General features: G+C 43.7%; 2 non-coding genes across 2 annotated transcripts; both read right to left on the bottom strand.

Moving 5' to 3' along the window:
- Positions 1-10,650: 10,650 nt before the first annotated feature.
- Positions 10,651-10,723, bottom strand: TRNAF-GAA (transfer RNA phenylalanine (anticodon GAA)). Its single transcript has one exon. It is a non-coding gene; the product is annotated as a tRNA-Phe (tRNA).
- A 1,492-nt stretch (positions 10,724-12,215) lies between these two features.
- TRNAF-GAA (transfer RNA phenylalanine (anticodon GAA)) lies at positions 12,216-12,288 on the bottom strand. Its single transcript has one exon. It is a non-coding gene; the product is annotated as a tRNA-Phe (tRNA).
- Between the last annotated feature and the right edge of the window lie 2,915 nt (positions 12,289-15,203).

The following is a 15,203-nucleotide window of genomic DNA, read 5'->3' as shown; positions in this document are numbered from 1 at the left end:
CAGTCCAGTCATCTGCATCTGCCGCGCTCCCAACTGAGCTATTCCTTCATCTCTTTTCTTCTTTTTTTTTTTTTTTTGCTTTTATTCACTGTATTTCACAACCACCACAGACTGGTCGATTTCACATAAATGAGCCAGTTTACCCGCAATAATCCTTACCGTAGTACTTTAAAATTAACCTTTTCTTTTTTTTTTAAACACATCGGTTAACTCAGGTACACAAGACTGAGTTTTCAAAGCATCAGTTATCTGTCGAATAGAGTCCACAAATACTCTTCGATTAGTCTGACATTGAGATTAGCATGGCGAACAGCCCTGCGGCGTTTCCACAAGCTATGTGAACTTCTCATATCAATAATATTCTCCTATCATACGAAACACTGTCATCATTTTCTGCAAGCAAGAACAAAATTTCATGGGGGCTTAAAGGGAAATCATTATGCCCTATTTTGGCCGGCTGCAATGGCTTCTTTCTCATAGGCTGAAGACAGACAGAGCCTTTTTTTTTTTTTTCTGTTTTAACGCAGGCGCGATAAGGCCGGTCAAATGTCATGGCTTGTTCTTTGTTTTCACTTAGAATGAGCATTTGACAAAGTGCCCAAGCAAAAAAAAGTGTGTGGCAAAAGGTAGGGCCGACCTTTCTCGCCGACCGAAAAGTGGCCGGCCGACCTTCGGCACCCGAATGAGGGCCGGCGTCGGGGATTGTCACTGACCTAACGTCGGCCGATTTTCGGCAATCGACTACGGCCCGACCTTTTGGCCCGACGTGATCGACCACCTGCCGCACGTGGGCCTGCCGTCTGCCAGCGTTACTGAATGGTCGGCCGCTCGTCTGCCCTAGCATTTTGCTGACGAAAGACCGTACGTCGGCCGGTTGCTTCCCGACGCCGGTTAGTGGCCGGCATCGCCCCTCGTGCAGGTATCATGCCATGCATTTAATATATCGTGGCCCATGCATATATAACGGGGTAGCACATACAAATGCATCAAGAAAAGCAGTAGCTTTTCTGATGCCATGAAGAAACAAAAGCTGCAGTATTTGGTGAAAAATTTATTTGTCAACAGCGTTCAGAAACAGCTCGCGATTTGCTTTTTAATAAGCGTGGATATATGACTGCGCGTGTGCCACATATGGAAGATGGGCTTGAGGCTTGGTCTCCTTCTTTTGGCAGCCTGTCGATCACTTGATGTCTGCGACTGGTCGGATCTGCGGCAGGTTCCATCTTGGTCAGCTGTATGAAGAAAAGTGTTTTAATTAAAAATTTCCTTTTCGCCTACACTTTTACATTGCAGGCAAATATAGGGTGAAAAGGTAGAAAAAATAATGTCTGCTCACTGCCACCAACTGCACTATCACATCAATATATTTTATGCGCTTGACTTCATGCGACCCTACTGAAAACGCATTAGCGCAAAGCCGCAATAGGTAATCAGGATCCGTGAATCCGCGAGAAAGGCGCGATCACTTTGTTTTGCTGGAGTCATGATGTTGCAATTTGCAACTGTAGCGCACTCAAACCTTATCCTCCCGAAGCGCGTTCTTTCATGCTAATGCTGCAATTTAATAATTCTAGCAAAACCAAGTGTCCGCGCTTGTCATAGAGCGCGTATGCGCGGCAGAACAAACAGTTTCCGCGATATTTACATGAAACCTACAATAAGTTTATTCCGTAGAATACAGCTTAATTTTCTCAAACTAGATGGAACTTTTACAGCAAAAGCGACCTGATATTTACCGATAAGTCATCTGATTTATTTTCGTTATTTAACAACCGAGCATTATTTTAAAAATTGTCTCATCAGCCAAGACGGCTACTTAGACAGCCCAACTCTTAGAAGCGTATAGAACCCGTTCTAAATTTTTAAAGCTTGAAACAAGTTAGCTGAACACCTCATGAGCATGTAAGCACCAGGAAATAATCCGCATGATGAAAATACAACTGCTTGCCCAGAAAGCAAGCGCACAGCAAAATCAATGTGAAACGGCTCAGATCTGTGTGCATCACATATATAATTCCAAAATCCACAAAATGAACGCACTGGCTCACTTACCTTGCCAGCATACCGCATCACTCAATCATCAATTTTCACGTATATACATCATTACAGCAGAAAAAAATAATAATAATAAACACGGCATAAATCTTGTACTCAGTCCTGGCACGAGCTTGCTTGGCAGTAGCGATGATGCTAGTACAGCTTCTGATCGCTCCTATGGCGAGGGGTGCTGCAATATTTATATCAGTGATAGCATTTGACATTTAACTGGGTTGCATGCGTCCCATCGATGTGAGTCGGATAGAACAAAATCAGCGCTAATACCTGTCCGGCAAGTGCACCGCCATGAAGAAGCGAAAGACCAGCGTTTTAGTGTAGAGGAGACCAAGGAATTCAGGCTTCGGCGAAACGAGCTTCCACTGTTGAAGCCAGTTTCCAGATCAGCTGATATCGCCTCCCTGCACGATCAGCGCAAGGCGCGCACACCAATTACAAAATATGCATTTACAGTAACAAGATGCGCATAAGTCTCAAAACAATACATAATTAGTTGCAGTACATTATCGTATAGAAGAAAATCAGCGATAATTTGACTTACCTGGTCGGTATACATGTCAGTGCATGCACTTCGATGTGAAGAAGTGAAAGACGGGCGTTTTGGGGCAGAGGAGATCGGACCTCGGACTGCAGCGAAAAGAGCTAATTCCACCGCCGCAGCATCGTTTCCAAGTCGGCTCAGCACGTCTTCCTGCGCAATCAGAGCGAAATGCGCACACATCGATTATAAAAAAAAAAAAAAAAAATGTACGTAGTAATAAGATGCGCATATACATACGCGCTCCAGAAACAGTTGCAGTATATTGTCGTATCGAACAAAATATGTGCTAATTGGACTTACCTGATCGGTATATAGTGAGTGTCCCTCCATATTAAAAGGCGAGCATTTTGGGACAGGAGATACCCAAGGACCCAGACTGCAGCAAAATTAGCCAATTCTGCCACCGCAGCCAGCCGCAGCCTTGTTTCCAAACAGCTCAGCAAGACTTCCTGCGCGTTCAGCGCCCACACCAATTATATATATATATATATATATATATATATATATATATATATATATATATATATATATATGAAGAAAGATGCAAGGAGTATATAACAAGACGAACATATGCTCCAAAACAATACATTATTATGTTCAGTATAATACCGAATCTAGCAAAAAGCTCCTCTGATCAAGACCGAAAGATCATGTACTTACGCATGTTTTGGTGAACTTCGGCACGAAGAATCTGTACAGAGCGGCTGCAATCATCAGCTGCATATATGGGCTGTTCTTTTCAAACGCTGACTGCTGCAGGAGGTTGAGACAGATTGAATTTGCGCGAAATAAAAGCGGACGATAAAATTAGGCAGTAGGCATCGCGCGCGCCCGCACGGGCTCACGGAGGCTGGCCGTCGACTGAGTGGTGCCGCGCATCTTAGCTCGCGCGGGATGTGTTTTCCCGCCCTTTGGCCACGTGACCTCAAGAAGGGAGGAGGGGGGGGGGGGGGGAGAAGCTACAAAAGCAGGGAGAATCTCCTGTGTGCGGTGCATGCAATTCTTTCTTTTTTTTTTTTTTTCGCCGCTATTTCTCTGCTTCGGCATTCCTGTCGCCCCCCGCGGTAGGGTGCCTCGATGCCTTTCGCCTCCCCGTGGTTCTTTCCGCTTTGCCGCAGGGAGAAGAGATGGACCGATGGGGGGCAGCGGGTCCCGCGCAGCGAGAAGCAGTTTTCTTTCTTTTTCACGCCCCCCCCCCCCCCTCCCTCGTCGTTCAAGAAGCGTCGAGGTAGTTTCTTTTCTTTTCTTTTCCTTTTTCTACGGCTTCTGTAGAGCCCCCGTCTTGATACCAGCGGCTGTAGTTCTTTGCATGAAAAAAATATGGCTTGGAGTGAATGTATGTAATGTTCTTTTAACCGAATATCTTCCACATAAACCAAGTGTGGGGCAGTAGAACACCTGCAGCTTCATTTAGCCAAAATAGCAAGACCTGGCTACGTATATAGTGTTCAGCAACTTTATCGGAACCGTCTTGGAAACTTTTCCAAGACGGTTAAGTTGCAGAACACTGTATATTATGAGTGCTTTTGCAGAGATTACATAGTCCATGCGGATTTATACTTCCCAAAGCAGTACGTGGGTTATTTAGAACCCCTCGGGCTGTCATATTAATCGCAAACCACATTTCCGTTTTCGCGTTTGGTTTCCATCATAATACGGCTTCTGCAGCTCGACTAAAGCCCGTGACCTCGAGCTCAAGCTGGTAAATACCGACTGAACCACATAGTAACTGCTGCAAGTTTCTGACAAAAATATATTTTGTCCATTTGTTTTAGGGATGCATGAAAATCAGTAGAAGGTCGCAGGGCAAAGTGCACCGGATCCGGATGAAAGCTCATAAAAGCCCACCGCCTCTTTTCTTGACCCCGTACGAAATGTAAACTCACGGAGGCTGCGAAACGAATTTAAGGGCGTTTAGGATTGATAGGTTTCGAGGGCACTGGCAAAAGTAATTGACGGTTAACATATAAACCTTAAAGGCACGTGATCTCTTCGGTTACCGTGGGTTTGCTTAGGGTTACGTTATAGGTTACCATTTAACCATAAAAAAGAAATGGACAATTACATTCGTAGGTTCATAGCAGTTACCGCGCAAATCTTAGGCACTTAGTATTAAGTATGCTTCAAACAGATAATCAGCGCCTACCAGTTTACAAATTCAAGCATAAGTTCATGACAACTCGCGATCAACTACAGAGTGTACCATACCCGCCGCGGCTCAATTAGCGCGCGGTTAAAGCTTTATTTCAAAATATGTATAAATAACAGTTAATTTCACCTTCTGTTGCGCAATGTATAATTCTATCAGCAGGCTCAAATGATATAGTGTCAATATATATCATGCACGCGGTATAACTCAATGTTGCATAAAAATAGCTCTTTCAATGATACGAATTTTCCACTTTTCTCCTGCTAAGCCGACTGCCTCATGGAACGTAGAGGGGAAACCTGCTGTATTGCAGGAGACTTTACTTTGATATGCACAATGTTATTTAATGATATATTATAGCAGTAGTGAATACGCGGCTGGGGAAAAGGGGATTCGAGGAACTTTATATATATTCTGGCATTTCATACCATATTTCTGCGTGTGAGGCTGACGTTGAAGAATTTAACAATGTAGACCGCCACTGGTGCAGGAGCCGATCGATCCTCCTCATGTTGCGCGGGATTCTCAAAACGCAATCCCTTTGAATTTTCTCAAAAGAACCAAAGGTTACTCCTTGCACAATGCTTGTGTTCGCAGGAAGTATACGTTCGACAGGCGAATCGTCCGGGCGATCGGCTCTTTGCGTGCCTTTCATTTTTATTTGAAAACTATCAGGACCACATTTGTGTTCTGGATAAAGACAGTCGGCCTCGGCATATTGATATATCAGGAATAAAGCTTTCCTAATCCCCGTGTTTTAACTGAGGCGTGCAAATATTTGTTCCAAGCTGTTCCATTTACCCTCATGTCGGCAATATACCCGAGTTTCGTCTATCGAGAGTGCAGCATATATGTATATATGCGAAGCGTTACAGCTCATTTGGTCCAAAAGCCACCTCGCTAACCCGGTTTTTGCTTGAGTATCGTCGAGTTTTGTCTGAAATATTCGGAATGTGGTAGTAAATATGGAGATGCGGTCCAGGTTCCCACAGGGATCTGTGACAGATGCTGCGCCTTTACTTTCCTATAACCAATTTACAATTAACTGCGGTTGTCCACCGAAATAGAGAGATAGAGAGAATAATGAGAAAGCGTTGTATCCCGTCGAATGTCAAGGGGAAGCTTGAGCGTCCCCCTAATTTTTATTTCCTTCTTTCAAATATTATTAACTATTCCATCGTACCACTGTGTAAGGTCGTGGAACAATTTACTCTGTGCGACTGCAGACGTGCGTAAGTGCGTGCGTGCGTACGTGCATGCGTCACACACGGCTTCGTGCCGATGTCGGGATAGACTATTAACTCAATAATCTCGGACATCTTGTTCATCCTAAAGTTATAGCTAATTAACGTATGCGCGAAACTTCTGATAAAGCCTAGTGCACACAGGTGCCAACTTTCCCACATCTGTGTTCCTTGATTGTTTATTGATCCAACCTCCCAATGATACGACCCTGCATGGCTTAGCACGTGTTTTCTTGTGTATTCCTCTTGCAAAGTCAACCTACTTTGATTATATTTTCACTATAGCTAGGTGGTGGCGCCTATTTGGGTTCCGCCTTGTCTTGATTATGCCCTTTGTTGTGCGCTATTGGGTATCCGAGTTAGTGGATCACATAGGTTAAGTTGGGCGGCCTTAACTTTTATACTGGCTTTTTTCCTGGTCAGGGGAAACAGGCGCACGTGTTCGCATAGTTAGAGCAGATGTTTGTAGACGGAGCATGGATAGCCATAGCAGTATCTAATCTCTGCGAAGCGCTCTGCTATTCTGCGCCCCTATACATATGTGAAAAACGTATGCGAAGTGGGAGACGCCTGTTGCACCCAATCTCCCGCATGCTGTAAGAGACTTTCGGTGGCGCACTGAGTGTGGCGTATTCGATCCCCACCAAATTAAGACAGGCTTTACAGCTGGCATATTGATCCGCACTGTATCAACTTTGGTCAGGTCGAGTCTCACACACGTGTCCTTAAGGACTGCGTCGCAGCTTGGACATTCCGCTGCCTAGCGCCGTGAGCTTTTTCGTCGCACAGTGGAAGGCCGCGCGAAGGGTTCGAACAACGTGTAGTGAAGTCCGTGGGATTGATCATTTGGCAGAATAGGAACGCGGTCGATCGTATTCTTTCGGTGACCCCATTGTCTACTGTTCCCCATGCTAGTGCGTCTCACCTAGATATAGCCAGCTGTTCTTGGAGAGCAAAGCTTTATCCGGAGGTTGTTGACGCGGCACATCCACCTCAGGAAGGTCACTTGTACATCGAATTGATTTGAACTGGGTTCTTGTCTTGAAAGACGCAAACGGCTCACGCGTATATGTGTGAGCACAAAGGATCGAGCAATCGACTGTCTGGAAATTTGTTAGGGGGTCAGAGCTCCCGAGGGAGTCCTGTTGCAGCTGCGCATTATTGATATACAACGTGTGACCAGAAACTCACTGCATTATATATTTCTTGCCGCTACCTTATATGTTCGGTACTGTTTGCTGTTTTACTGAAACATTATTTATTGTCCCAGTGTGCTTTGCTATTTCCATGTTTATCAATAAGATTTCTTTGGTTCCCTGCTATGTAAATGGTTGAAGTTCACGCCTATGACGTCATGATCGTTTCTACTCTCTTATCCCGGTACTTTTCAAGCAGAAGTCTTAAGTTTCTGGACCTATGCAGCATTCCTTCCATATGCAGGGCTATTCTACAAGCGATCTCTCGGCTTAGTACGTACGACAGATAATTCGCTTTAATCACTTCCGATACATGTTCACGCCTTAAAACTAAAAGTTCTCCATATTATTAGTCTGCAAGCCACAACAAAAACCCGAAATTGCGGCAGCTGCTTCAGGAAAGAATTCTTTTCAATTAGCTTCTTTTATTGCGCGTACCTCGTGTAGCTCTCAATAAATATTCTTAATTTTCAATCACTCTGTCTAACATAGGGGTCTCAAACTCATATTGATATGCAGGATGCGTTGAGAAAATATGTCTCTCGCGGACCAGGAGTGGACAGTAACAAGCAAGAAAATATAGAAGCCATAATTCAAAACAATCTGTAAAACAAAAGCGAAATACTAATAAAATAAATAAAAATCAACTGTTTCGTTTCTATTAAACCACACTCCCATTCTTTGAGCAAAAAGAAAAAAGGAACAAAAAAAAAAACAGAAAAAGCGGAGCATCTTCGATTTTTTGTGTCCAAACGCGCCGGAGGAGCGCGTTACTTCAGGATGGCTTGGCGGAGTTACTGAAAGGATACAGCGGTTGAAAACTACTACAGTCACTTGTCCTGACAGTATATAAATGCGAATGAAAAAGAGGTCTGGTTGTCCAGCGCCTAGTTATTGAAGGTAACAAAGTTGACTGTCTTGTAATTTTAACTAATAACGCGCAACTTTGGAAAACGCGCTTACATTTCCAACATTTCGTTCGCACGTACAGCGTCCTCGCGCGCTCTAGATCGTCTCTTGGTCGCGCTCTACACTTCTGCAATGAACTTGAAAGCACGCACGCACCCACGAGCACAAGCTGCCGAGTCTTCCAAGAACTGTTGACAAGAAGCGGGGGAGGAGAGCGGGGTAGTTTCCGGTGTAGAATCGGACCGCTCGCTGCGAAAATGCGCCCCTCCGACTTCCGAAAAAAAAAAAATGAAAAGAGCCGCCCGTCCCACCCCGGCAGGTCGTAAAAGAGGATGAATGGGCCACACGCAAAAAAACAAAACCAAATGACAAGGACGCTGGCCCGTTTTCTCGCGGCTCTTAGCTTTACCAGACCGTTTTGAGAAAAAAAGTATGCGATTAATAACCTGGACAATAATCATTTTCCTTCGTTTTTTTTTCTTCATGTATTTGATCGTAAGACAACTTTGTTCGAAAAGAGCTCCTTCAAAAATAGTATACAAATACCACAAAACTGCATGCTCTCTTCAAAGTCGGCGTGTATACATCTCTTCTCTCGCCCAGTCAGGAACGCTCGCCACCAACTTTCGAGCTGCGGGGGTGACACAGTTGCCCCGCCCTTCCCACCATTTCCCCCCTCTTTTTCGCCCTTCCTTCGAAACGTCCGAGCGTGAGGTCGGTTTTGTTTCGTCCGGGTCTCCCTCCGTGCACGCATTTCTCTTCTCCTGCTGCGAAGTAGTGTTTTTAGAATTTGTCTCTTTGCTTGCCTGCCGGAGCGTTCGCCGCGGCCAAGGCTTGCCAGTGCCCTACGCATAATTTCTGCCCCCGTGTGCTTTTTCTCTTCTGTCCGCTTCTTTCATTTTACACAATAGCCTTCTCCTCCCTTACAATGAGAAGTTGCGTCTACTCAAGTGCCCTGCCATATAGCGGACGCATTTCAGTGAGTGATACGGGCTAAATGGGGTGTACGGGAGCTTGTGCGCCAAAATATAACTGATGTTACAGCACCTACAGCTGCGCTTCGTAATAAGTAAACAGTATAATGACATTATCTACACATGAAATCGCGTTCACCTTGTGCCTTGCTGTTTATCAGAACTCGGTAAATAATTTTACTAACAGCTATAAGGTTCACTAAAAATGTGAGCGACAAGTTAAACAAACAATAGCATTAATTAATGTAACAAAACATTTACACTGAATATCATGTATCATTTTGTTCCATACTAAGCGCAAATTACATAACATCGCGAAAAACCAAAGCCAAGTAACAGGCAAACTTAAAAAAAAGTAGCAGTCGTGCTCTTCATAACTTTTTTTCAATGTACCGCTTCAACAGTCGGGCCAACGCATTGCCGCACTCTTGCCATTAACCTGGCGCCGTGCCCGGCATTTAGTCCGCCAAAAAAGTCGGGCCAAAGGCCGCTGCGAACTACTTGCCGAAATGGCTGGCGGCTACCTCCGGGCCGACCGCTTGCCGTGGTTTACTAGCCGACTAAGTAGGCTGCCGACCATTTTCCGAACGTCGGCCACACGTAAATGGTCGGCCAAGGATGCTTGGGTGGGCCATATTGTCTTTTACTCAGTGTCACCTTGTAAGACATGTTCTTTAAGCTATTAAATGACATCTTGCATTTTCAGCTCGTTAATAATATATACTACTTGTCAACTACAACTATACAGGATTTGCAGCAACTAAACATATTAAGCTCCCGAAAGTTCGTACTAATTATGAAAAAAAATGCCTACATCTTTTGCAGCCATTTCATTCTGGAACTCAGTGCATTTAACACTGAAAACATCAATGCCTTTGCAGAAATTTAACATTAACTGGAAACGCATTTGTTGAATTGCTGATTTGTTAGACTTTTTGCATCTAATACCTGTGTTATTAAATTTGTTTTTGTGGAAAAGTACTGAATTGCCATGTTTTGCATTTATATAACCATTCGCTAAGTATGCTATTATTATTATTATTATTATTATTATTATTATTATCATCATTATTATTATTATTATTATTATTATTATTATTATTATTATTATTATTATTATTATTATTATTATTATTATTATTATTATTATTATTATTATTATTATTATTATTATTATTATTTGTAATGATCTACCAAGGGTCCCGGTACAGTCTTCTGACTTTGGGACCCTCGTCTGTATTTTTATGTATTATGTAAATGAGTTCGAACTAATAAACTTTCACTTGCGTGACTGCAGTTAAGTCGGCTTCGTAGAGTGAAAGTAGAAGTTGCGGCTTGTTCCGCTTTTGAAGTTATCTGAACGATCGGCATGAAAATTTATTTCTCTCCTTTCTACAAAAAGGGTACTTGATTTCAACCACACTCTTCGAAATAAATTTGGAATTTGTGTTTAAATGTTGCGAACAAAATAAAAACAAGTATATCGGTTCCTCCAGAGTTTTGCATAAGGTCTTAAAGTAATTTGAATTCAGTGAAGTCTAGTGGTGCTGCGAACAGATGCTGGGTGAAAAAAAAAAATAACTGCCGAAACCCGGGATCGAACCAGGGACCTTTAGATCTTCAGTCTAACGCTCTCCCAACTGAGCTATTTCGGCCGGCTGCTAGGACGTGTTTCTCGTACGCTGAACATAGATGGACACTCTGTTTTAAAGCTCGCGCGATAAAACAGGTCAAATGTCACGGCTTCTACCACTGCGTTTTGGAATTCCGTCCACTTATCTGTGATTAGATAAAGCAAAGCCTGTGCACACAGTGAAACATAATAGTGATTTTTTTTTTTTCGATGTTCCCTTGAGCAAGGGTGTGGAGGCTGTTTCACGCATGGAGAGAGACTGGGAGAGTGCTATGCAAATCGATGCCACCGTGAGCCGACGAGATGGGCGACACCAGGAACTGGCACGGAAAGAGTATGGTGACAACCGTACTTGCAGCGCATGCGCTGTTGTCACCGATTCACCCGACTATATATATATATATATATATATATATATATATATATTGTTTACATATTCTGCTGTCTCTAGTGAGGGGATAGTGAGGGGGAGGGAATTTCACTTTTAACTACTGTACCTATAGCATTTTTTGAAAGTAGATTCCTGCTCATGTATGACCTGTTTAACTTACCCAAGGTGTATTCTTACGTGGCCTCTTTTTCTGGCTTATCTCCAAATCTACAGGATTACGGGTAGACAAATGCACAACAATTAATTAAAGCTGAAAACACCTTTAGAGTGTTGCGTTGCAATACAGAAACACCTACAGTATTACCTTGTAATCATGTTCTTTAAGCTATTAAATGACACCCTGTATTTTCCATTCGTTAATCCTATACTACTTTTAATCCTGTACTACATTCGAACTACAACGCTACAAGATTTGCAGAAAGTAACAATATCATATTCCCGAAATTTAACGCTAATTATGGAAAAATGACACCATCTTTTGAGCCATTTCATTCTGGAACTCACTGCCTTTAACATTGAAAACATCAGTGCCCTTGCCCACATTTAAGAACAACTTGAAATAAATTTGTTGAATTGCTGATTTGTTATATTTTTGTATGTTTAGTACATGTGGTATTACCTTTATTTTTATATAAAAGTACTGAACTGCCATGTTTTGCACCTATAAAATCATTCGCGAAGTATGCTGTTATTATTTCTTTTGTTGTAATGATCTATCGAGGGTCTCGGTACAGTCTTCTGACTTTCGGACCCTCGTCTGTGTTATTGTGCAAATACGCTCAAACTCAATACACTTTCACTTACGTGACTGCAGTTACGTATTATTCATGGAGTGAAAGTACGGTAGTGAAAGTAGCAGTTGTGTTTTATTCCGCCATCATAATTATCCGAACGATCAATACGAAAATATTATTTCCTTCATTTTTACAAAAAGGGTACTTGATTTCAACCATACTCTTCGAAATAAATATGGAATTTTAGTTTAAATGCTGTGATAAAAGAAAAAAGTATATCGGTTCTTTCTGAGCTTTGCATAAGGTTTTAACGTAATAAATCTGCACGATTTGAATTAAATGATGCCTGGTGGCGCTGCAACCCAGATGCTCCATGAAGAAAAAAGAACTGCCGAAACCCGGGATCGAACCAGGGACCTTTAGATCTTCAGTCTAACGCTCTCCCAACTGAGCTATTTCGGTCTTTTTTTTTCTTTATTTCATGAATTGGTACAAATACATCAGTAAAAGATCGTGGTTGTCATGCCCCTTGGCTGTCAACCGTGTCTAATGGACTTTCATTACCACAAGTTCGCCCATCAGACTCAAGACCTCCTCCGCAGCGTCTTGCTGCTTCAAAATTTCTTTTAGTTTATACACTTGTTCAACAAAATAATCACATACAGATCGTGCATCGACATCACAGTGTCTATAAGCCATCCTACTCCTCCAAATACTGTGAAGGCCCAATAGCATGATGAGGTCATACTAAAAATCATCATTAACAGTTGTCAAGTACCGAATTCCACGCGGCGTCAATGGCAGGTCTTTTTTAAGTGTCCTTTGTAACACATCCCAGTAAAACACCGCATCCCAACAATACGGGAATACGTGCTCAACTGTTTCAGGTTTCCTATATAGTAGACAGTTTGAGCCCCAAAGTACAAAAAGGCCCTTTTCTTCCATCCATGTTTTGACTGGGAGGGTTCCTGTATGCAATTTAAAAAAGAATGTTTTTACGCCCGTTGCAACAGTCATGTTTTTAACTCGCTTGAGCCCGTCTTTTCCTGGGCCTTCACAGTATAAGGTTCTGAGCTATTTCGGCGGGACGCTCTGACTTATTTCTGGTACGCTGAAGATAGACAGACTCCTTTTCTTCTGTTTTAACTCTAGTGTGATAAAACAATTCAAATGTCGCAGCTTCAGGCACGGCGTTTTGGAAGTCAGTCCAGTTTTCTGGGCTGTAGATAAAACAAAGCCTGCGCACACAGTAAAAACTAGTGATGCAATTTTTCAATATTCCTTAACCTTTAAGGGTTAATAAGTGATAAATGATGGATAAATGATGATAAATTCACTTGAGCAGGTGTGTGCAGGCTGCAATTCATACATGGAGAGAGACTGGGAGAGCGTGAATGCCGTGCTATGCAGTTCGATGTCAACGTCAGTCCGCGAGAATTAGCGGCAGCATGGGAGCGGGCGCGGAAAGAGTACGCAGCCAACCGTACCACTATATTCATTCATTTTTTATTTATTTACATATATACTGCTGTCCCTGGTCAGAGACGTTGCAGGAGTGGTTACAAAATACAAAGAATTGAACAGTGTATTGGCCGTAATACTGCCGCGAACGAGTTCGTCTTTATTTGTTACTTTTGATAACCGCCGGCACGCGGCCTTGTCACCGTGACGCTAGCGTGATAATCGATTCTGTCCTGTGTTTTTGTTCATGCTCGTTGTCGCGTGATACTACTTTATCGTTCCCTTTGTCGCACAAGATGCGTCGAGGGGAAGGTAAAATATTCCTGCCACTCGCGTGTGTTTCTGCAATGTTCCAGATTACGCTAGCCACGGTCTGCGGCTTTATCTAGAAGTTTCCTTGTAGCCTTTAAATTGAGAGTTGGCGCGTGCGACGAGCATTCTTTGTTCGACGACCGCCGAGCACGATTGTTGTCGCCGCCGCCGCCACTTGCTTAGTTCTTCTGCGGGTGCAAGTCAGCCCAATAAAGAGTTTCTTCAATTTACTCACAGACTCTTCATTTTTTGTCATCGGCCTTGTCCCTCCCACGTGGCAATATCAAAACGCATTGCACTGACAAACTCTTCTGGAGGCAAACTATACCCAGGGAACCATCAACGTTGTTCCAGATTTCAGTCAACTCATCACCAAGGCCCTAGCCGAGACCTTCGGGCTACACATATCTCCCCTCTGGATAGAGCCGGGGACCGGAGACCAGCTCACCTATACGGCCTCTACAGGAGACACCGAGCAGGTGTGACCCCTTTCGAGGCCTTTTCGGGCGGCGGACGAGCTGTTATGATCGGGTTCCTGCAGCGGTCGACCACTGGAACCGAGCTGGTACCGGAGGGTGCTGACTCCCCTTGACAAGCCCTGGTGCTATCCAGCATGACATTGACGCACTGAGGGGAAGCCTCGGCGTCGGACAAGTATCAACACGTTCTAAACTTACTGGCGCCAGACGCCCTCCTAACTCCAGCGCGCCACAGCAGATTCGAAGTGGGAGACCGGCGCGCTCGTTACTGGACCTCTTGGGCCGCCGCTAACTGCTGCCTTTGGATTGGACAATTCAAGTGGCAACGGTTAGCGCGGCCGCTGGGAAGGGAGACCGTCGAGAGCGTCCGTCGAGTGCAGTGCTGGTCGCCCGGATGGGACGCGGCGGAATCTCCCTGGCCGTCAAAGCCAGCGACCTTGTGTGAAGCGAACAGAGCCTTGACACCCAGAATCGAGTCGCGACACTTTGTACTGCCTCGTTTGTGTTTTTTTCCTCTGACTACCTGGTGCTAATCTTTCACGAGCTTTCTGATTTATTTCTGATTTCGACTGCACTTCTGTCCCTAGGCATGAAACCTCATTCCCGAAATCAAGCCCCGACAACATTATTCGTTTGCAAATACCCCTCAGAACATCTTACCTGTTGCATCTCCACAATGCGCTATTTCATAATCCCAGCATAACTTCGCACTTTTGTCCTCGCCAATTGTTTGTGTTTTTCCAAGTATGTCCATCCTTCATAGCCATATCTCGATATGTTTATATTCTGCCATTTTGAGCATTTCGTGTCCAACCAAACTGGTCGGTTGAATGGTTGAAATTATGGAAGCTGACTTAATTGCGCTAAAAGTGAAGTCTAGAGCGCCTCCTTCGAGTCCATAAGAATTACCCGAAGTTTTAATATCTTCCTGGCTACGTGTTAGCGAAACAATAATACCGTCCGCATGCATGGAACATGAGCATTGTAAGAATCAGCAGCAGCTGTGGTGAAGGACAATCAACTCTGGTTTAACCTTGTGCGTACCTCGGCAGTTAAGCCTACCCATGTAAATTCCACTTTATTATCTCACTGTATTTCCTATAGGAAACAAGTTACCTCATGATC

The sequence above is a fragment of the Amblyomma maculatum genome, chromosome 11 (assembly GCF_055883805.1).
Source record: "Amblyomma maculatum isolate TAMU_Amacu chromosome 11, ASM5588380v1, whole genome shotgun sequence".
Classification (NCBI taxonomy): domain Eukaryota; kingdom Metazoa; phylum Arthropoda; class Arachnida; order Ixodida; family Ixodidae; genus Amblyomma; species Amblyomma maculatum.
Note: the sequence above shows the minus strand (reverse complement) of the source record. Positions and strands in the feature narration are given on the sequence as shown.